Source organism: Gavialis gangeticus, unplaced genomic scaffold (assembly GCF_001723915.1).
Source record: "Gavialis gangeticus isolate Ggan-Ray unplaced genomic scaffold, GavGan_comp1, whole genome shotgun sequence".
Classification (NCBI taxonomy): domain Eukaryota; kingdom Metazoa; phylum Chordata; order Crocodylia; family Gavialidae; genus Gavialis; species Gavialis gangeticus.
Window position 1 is genome coordinate 7,485,701 of NW_017729005.1, and position 7,429 is coordinate 7,493,129.

The 7,429-nt window shown below is 41.4% G+C and overlaps 1 protein-coding gene and 1 long non-coding RNA gene across 5 annotated transcripts in view; one reads left to right on the forward strand and one right to left on the reverse strand.

Annotated features, from left to right (window-relative positions):
- HOXA3 (homeobox A3) overlaps nt 1-5,598 on the reverse strand; it is an 18,869-nt gene extending 13,271 nt beyond the window's left edge. Inside the window, exons 1-2 of one of the 4 annotated variants that reach the window (XM_019508625.1) lie at nt 4,881-5,598; nt 944-1,024 (exon numbers count right to left, since the gene is read on the reverse strand). The gene's annotated coding sequence lies outside the window, so the exon portion shown is untranslated. Of the gene's footprint in view, nt 1-943; nt 2,444-4,880 lie in introns of those variants that run through there. The other 3 variants (XM_019508626.1, XM_019508630.1, XM_019508627.1) reach the window with 3 other exon arrangements.
- The window catches only part of LOC109291580, an 8,736-nt gene extending 2,870 nt beyond the window's left edge, over nt 1-5,866 (forward strand). Inside the window, exon 3 of the long non-coding RNA XR_002095894.1 lies at nt 5,617-5,866. This is a non-coding gene — a long non-coding RNA (uncharacterized LOC109291580). The remainder of the gene's footprint in view (nt 1-5,616) is intronic.
- Nucleotides 5,867-7,429: the final 1,563 nt, after the last annotated feature.

The window sequence follows — 7,429 nt, forward strand, 5'->3', positions numbered from 1 at the left end:
TTTTATAGGTATGTGAATCATGCTTGAAAATGCTTATTCTCCCCCCCCCCCCATAAAATGAGAATGAATAGACATTTTCAGTGTTTCCTTGTAAGAAAGGTTTCAGCAGCCTATTAAATCAACACAACAAGCCCTTGTAGCCCTGTAATTTATGGCTGCTTTTAAAAGGTAGTAATCCACAGTAATTGTACATCAGCATCCCAAAATAAGCAGGAATTTGAAATAACCGTATAACCCTCTCTCTCCTTTCATTGACAAAGAACACTATCACTTTGAAAAGCGTTACATTTCTATTACAGCCACGCATACACACACTACACACATCCCCATACATACATTCATACATACACCTTCCAATAATGATTCTAACAACTGAATCATGAAACTAACTTAGACCCAACTGAATTCAGAAAAGGCCAGGATATATAAAATACCTGAAACTTATTTCGGATCCATTCTGGTGCACATATAGTCAAACAAAAGCCAGGTTTTCTAAAATAAGAGCAAATGAGTGACTCACACAGGAGTCACTACAAAACTACTCAAGTGAATCAAAAACAGCAAGCCACGGAAGCAACCCAGCATTATAATTGCTCCAACTACCCATCTCTTGCTCTGAGACTTTGATTTGGGAACCAAGAATGGCCAAAGAAATGATCAACCTCTTTCAATTACTTTTCACCCTTCCTGTCCCCAATGCCTTTAGAAGGCTGGCTATTACTAGGGGTTCCTATATTTCTTTGTCTGTCCGGACACACGCATTCACCAGCCCTAGAAGATGAATCGACTGAATCCAGAAAATTCCAACTAGGTTAAATATTTATCACAGCAGAGTCTCATTCTAACAGGTTATTTCTCTATGCAAGCACTAAGCAAATGACTTCTCGCCTATGGGTAAATTAAATCTCCCAGAAAGTATCCGCAAGTAGATTATCGTTCTTACCTCCCACAATTTCAGACCGTGGACTAAATTGTTCCCAGCTTCTATCATTCAGGGGATCGTCTTTTTCGGTGCCCAGGACTTCTGTAAACACGCAACAAGCAATACCTACATGAGAATGGTAAAGGAAGCTGTTTGTCCACTCAAAGACAGTGCTTGGTTTGCTTAAGACTTTTGAAAGGCTGCAATCGTGGAAGTGCAGAGAGTAACTAAAGGGACTCCATTGATCACTGTAACATGTAAAATGTTATTTGCTACAACAATAAAGAGCACTGAGAAATATCTGAGAAACAAAAGCATGCTCTTCTTCGCAGACAGCTATGCTTTCTGTCTCCAAGTGTTTGGAAATCTTGTCATTTCAGACTCTCCTTACATGAATGTATGCTCTATTTTCCTCTGGGAAACCTTTGTTTAGGATCATTTAATCATGAACAGGCATTAAACACAACAAGTGGTGTTCATTTTTGTTGAATAAAACAATTTTTAATGTAGGACGTATTATAGTAGCAATTTCTATTCAAACACTTAAGAATTCGGGCCCGAGTCTGTTCCCATTGAATTCAATGAAAAGTTTACAATGGATTTCAATGGGAGTGAACGGGCCCTCTAACTCTTTGCTGAGAGCTATTCTGGGAGAAGAAAAAATCTAGAGCAGTGAGCACTTCCACGCTAGGGTTTTGTGTTGTTTTTTTTAAATTATGTTATTTTGTTTTATTTTATTTTTTAGTTAATAAGCTTCTCCGCCCTGAAACCTCTCTGCTCAGATATTCCTTAAATATTTGTATTGCATCGCGTTTACATATTATTTCTCGCATATTACCGTATACCTCCTGCACTCATTCTTCTTGATATGATCCCACCTAGTGCGACCTAAGAGTCTCAGTAAAGGTAAACGCTAATAATTAAATAACACAGTTTCTTGGAAGGATGTCATCTGAGCCTTGGCAAACATTAAGCCTGCCTTGGGAGAGGTTTTCGAGAAAGGACGTTAGCAGTTCCATAATTACTATAATAATTTTAAATTTTGTGTTGAACTGCAGCCGACATAAAGTAATGCAATAATCGCTTACTAGGCTGTTTATTGCCTTCTCATAAATTTCCTGCGCTGACTGCTAAAATCCACTCCCGCACGATCAGGACGTGGGAAGTGCCATTCGCTGGAGAGTGATCTCCAGGGCTGGGCGCTGTTACTCTTAGCTCTGCTTTTCATCCCATTCCCCGAAATCCAGGGGCCAGAGAGGGAACCTCGTCCTACAGTTCACTCCTAACCAACTGCCCCGTGACAAACTGCAAGAAAGAATTGATCCGCCCGTCTCGACTGGATCCCCTTCTCCCCTTAAAAATGGAATGTGTATCTCAAAACGGTGCCAACGACTTCTGGCTATTTATTTTGGAGCTATTAAGCCACGCCAGGTTATTTTATACTGCCCCAATCCACAACTATACTTCTTCTTGAAAGAGTTGCTAAGTAGCAATAAAGCAGTTCACTAACGCTATGACTTTAAAAAAAAAAATTGTTGTTATCCCAAACTCTAATATTCATTGCGACACTTTAACTTCGTACATAAATCGTTCAGACTAATGAGTCAGAGAGAAATTTGCCCGTGACTTTCTTTTTACAATGCTCGCTGCCTTCCCATTGCTTTTTTGGCCCTGCATTAGGAGCCAGTGATTTATTAGAGCCAGGAAAATTGAACAAAGCAGTGCTCCTTCACTGTGGTATCCAGCCTTCCACAGTGTGAATTAGAACATTATCGAATGTGTTTGCCTGGGCAACACTTAATCACAAACAGCCATAATGTGACCACAAGGCAGCTAAAACAAAGATTTAACATTTCTAAATATTAAACTTGCTAAGTAAATGCGCGGCAGCCCTCCACAAAGCAAGCACAAACAATTAAAGCAATCAAGCTAGAAAGGCACACTACATACTCACCAACACAGTCCCTACTGCTTTCTTAGGGAGTCTAGAATCTTTCAAGATAAATCAGTTTTTTAAACTCAAATAAAAGGAAGTTGAGTTTCACTTCTGAGAGAATCACTCCTAGTGAGAACTGACGGCCACAGATCCATTGCTGACTATCTGCATTAATTATTTAATGAGTCACGTGACCCCAAGGATTAAAATTTCAATATCTACACAAGAACAGACGCAACACCTTTATCTACTAGTGCAGGGTTTCTCTTTTGCTTATTTAGGTCCCATAATCTCGCTTGGTTTTGACAGCTTTCCAGTTTCTTGGGAGATCATTTGGACATTAATAGTGCTGTGCTTGTCCTGCTGTAGCAAGATCAGGCAGGTCCACAGTCCTAGCTTTAAATTAGTCATTTGAGTCTGGGTTTTTATTGTCTGCAGTAGACTGTGTTAACATGCATAATTACAATCCATCCTTCTCGTAATTCTTAGTATTACACACCATAGTGTGATGGCAAGACTGGTAGTCTCTATATTTGCCCCTATAATGCTCTTAAAAGTGACAAAAGAACCAGCTCCTCACAGTTGCTGAATACGGGTCTGACATTATCCGTGTCTGGAAATAATTTTTCTACATTGCCATTTACACCTCGTATGGGAGAGCATGAAAGAGCTTTCCTATCTGTATTTAGGAAGTGTGCTGAGAACTGCCTACCACCCCGGCCTTCAGCTTAGGGATGAATTTGAACCAGTGGGCCTCATTCCCATCTCTGATACCAGTGACTCCAGCGAGGTCAATAGGACCAGGACAGAGGTCAGGACCAGTCCCACTGTTTCCAAAAGCTCAGGGAAGAGTAAAACCAGTTCTGCCCATTCTGTGGGCCTTGGATGGGTTGTGATAGAGCAAGCAGGCATCAGGGTCCCCGTAGGACAGCCCTGGCTGCAAAAGGTAGAGATCCTATTAGGTGCTTATGGGGTTAGCAAACCCCACAAACCCAGGACCAGGGGAGAATGTGTTCTTTAAAGGCCTTGCAGACTGTGTGCTGCAAAAGTCGTGGAGAGGGCCCCCAGCTCGCCATGTTTATTGCTCTTCGTAGAGATTGCTGTCATGGCTGTCACAAGATGCAGCCGAGAGGAGAGAACAATCTCTCCTCGATATTTTCATCCTGCTGAAAGGGAGGTGCTGGCGCAGCCCGATCCCCTCCCGCTGGCCCAGCGATCCCCAGTGGCAGGAACCAGGTCTTCTGGCCCCGACACAAGGCTGGCAGGGGCAGGAGAAGAGATCATGTGGAGCAAAAAAAAAAGGGAGTTTGGTGCCAACTCTGTGGAAACCTCCATCCGCGGGGGTTTCGCCCCTATTTCCCATCCCCAAAGCAGCTCGCTCTTGGGGGGCAGCGCCCCTGCACTGCCCCAGCAGTGGGCAAGCCCCCAGCGCAGAAGGGTGCTAGCTAGTCCACACTGCAAGGCTCTCACAGCTCAGCTCCTGGAGTAATAAAACACCGGGCAGATCTGGCGGGGAGGGCTTGAAAAAGACCATTTTTCTCCCTGGAGGGGCGGGGGTTAGCGACTGGGCTCGACCGGTGACAATCCGATTGACTCGGACCTGATTTTGCCTTTATGTGAAATATGGACAAACTTCCACCTCCAGCATTTTCCGCCGCTCTCCTTTGTGGCGAGAGCAGCTTCAACGCGCGAGAGGGACCCGGGGAGAGCAAGCCAGCGAGACATTTAGGTCCAAGTGCTGGATTAAAAAGAATACTGTCTTTAAAGGTCAAGGGTTTGCAGGGTCAGTCTGCTCCTCTAAAAAAAACAATTAATGGGATAGAAAATTTGTCCTTTCTGTGAACTCTCGGGGTTGCCCTAGCAAAGGGAGGACAATGAGAGAGCTTAAATCCGACGATGTAATTTTCCAAGTTGTTGTAACAGAGCTTATATATCAAACCAGAATCAGAGTCACACTCGCAGACCAGCCACCGTGCAGCTTAAAAATAAAGGGAAGGGAGGAGGGTAAAAACGAAAATGTACCTTAAATGATGATAATCTGCCATGTGATATTTTGCAGTCCGGGACTGAATCTCCACCAAGAAAGTATATTTTTTTTTAGCAGACAGCCAGGATGCTGTGTCTTTACACATGGCCACATTTTTTCCAGGAAAATCCTTTGCGTCTTCACAGACTTTTCCAAGAGAATGCCTTTCAGAACCGCTGTTGAATTACAAAGAAGTATTTATTGTAGGAGGTGATTAATGGTTCTCAGTAAAATTGCTATTTTCAGCGTGATTTAATTTTGTTTTACAATGGGAAAAATAGGTTTTTAAGCACAATCCTCAGAAATAAAGCGTATCTTTTCTGGTGTCTTAAAAATGCTGGGACTGGGATTTTCATCATTCTGTAGTAATTTTGTTTAAAATAAAGTGGAGAGGAAATTCTATGCCATAAAGCAAACAAAGAGTCAGGGGTGGAAGAGAGGGAGATAGCAGTAGTAACCTCACTTTCAAATCTGTTCTGTTTCCTATATAATGAGGCATCTGACATGGGTAAACATTTTAAGCTTTAGTAAACAGCAATATGTTAAGGGAAACATACTATTCAGGCCTGTTTGTTGTTCAGTTAAAAAGGCAACACTGTTTGCTAAATGTATTTGCAACCGCCACAGCTTTGATTTGGACCATACTCTCCCAGTGACATGTTAAATTTTTCATTTAAATGATACCTATCCTTGGACAGGCAGCGATGCTCACAATATTGTGTTTTCTTACAGAGAGAACTGTGGCGTGTTGCAGTCCTGGAACCAATTCGTGCTGGCCTCACTCCCTTGAGCATCATTGATTCGAATTTAGTATATGCTGGTGTGAGCGTGGAGAAAAATCATTGGCCCTCAATTCTCCTCTAGGAGGAATACAGCGATGGAGGACCTGCTGGCATGTTTTCCTGCCTAGTTGCAATAGGCCTAGCCAGTTCTTGAGAAAGTTTTATGAATATCCTTATGAATTAAAACGTTAGACAAATCATTTCCTCTTACTGATTGCCTCTCTGATACCGTATTTCTTAACTATGCAGGACAGTGAAAAGGTTCATCTGTATGCGAAACACCTGAATAACCTTTTCCATAAACATTTCGACAAGATTTATCAATTAAAACTCTGGCTTGGCCAGAATTTCATTAAGTTCTTACAGCGTTCTCCAGGCATTTCAAAATACGCATCTTCAACACACGCAGCCAAGGAAACTAAGGAAACTTCTGTCATCACTCATATATTTTCCCTTACAACGTGCTGCTCAGTTGTAAAGGCACAATAAATGCCAAATGAACGAATAAGTAATTACTAGCTACTTATCATGGATGGCTTTGTTATCATGGCTAACCGTGTACCTTTACTACAGCAGAACAACTCACATCAGTCCATTGGCTCATGTATGAGTTCCATTTCTCTCTACACAGACGGGGAGATGGCTAAAGGTTTATACATGAATAGACAGACTCTGAGGTTGTTGCTGAAGGCTACAACTCACCAACTCACCTAGGCAATACATAACACCTTTCCTTGTTTCATAGTGCCCTGGGATTCTTTTGTTGTTGTTGTTCCAACATGGCAGCAGAGCTTAAGCAAGTGCTTAGCTAAGCTTGAAACACAACAGTATGAACAAGATCAATTCAGTTCAAACGTACTAAGCCCTTACTTTTTTTCAGGAATGGCGGCAATCTCAGTAAAGCAGAAAGTGTAGGAAACGGAACTACAGGAATTTGTGTTTGAAGCCTTTAATTATTTTGTACAGAACATTTTGTTTATTACCAGCATTGGGCACTATATACATTACACCAAAATCCACAAATTGTACACGGACCCAAACGATTTAGAGGGTGCCAGATATGAAGACAGCAACAGCCTTTATAGCAATATATATATATATATATATATATATATATATATATGTGTGTGTGTGTGTGTGTGTGTGTGTGTGTGTGTGTGTGTATATATATATGTATATGTGTATATATATGTATATAAATAAATGCAATAAGGGATATGGGGGACACTAGTATATCACAACTACCGCAAGGGGCTACACTTAAAACAGTTAAATTACTCTCAATACATAAAACATTTCCCCTCAGACTGTAGGGGGACAGCTTTCATAAGAGCTTTTAAAACCTCCATGAAATAAGATCTGCTTTCTTGCGTGTGCGTGTGCGTGTGCGTGTGTGTGTACATGAGAATCCACGAATATTCCACGAAACAACACAATTCAAGTCACTGTCTTACACAAGTGTCTCACAAATTCGTAGTTTTGTTTGTTAACCGCATTTTATTTGGAAAGTGATATATACAAAAAGAGTCCTTCTTAGGTACAGAATCAATCCATTACAACTTCCAGCCCTCTGCAATACTGAGGCTACAGAGGATTTCCATAAATAGAAAAAAAATGACTGTAATGGGATCATTAGCTGTATACAATGTAGACTTTTTTTTGTCCAGGTTTTGGTTTCAATACGTGCCCTTGTACAGAGCACGTTCTTTCTTCTGACTTTTTGTTCTGGGTTTTTTGTTCCTTTTTTTTTTTTTTTTTTTTTT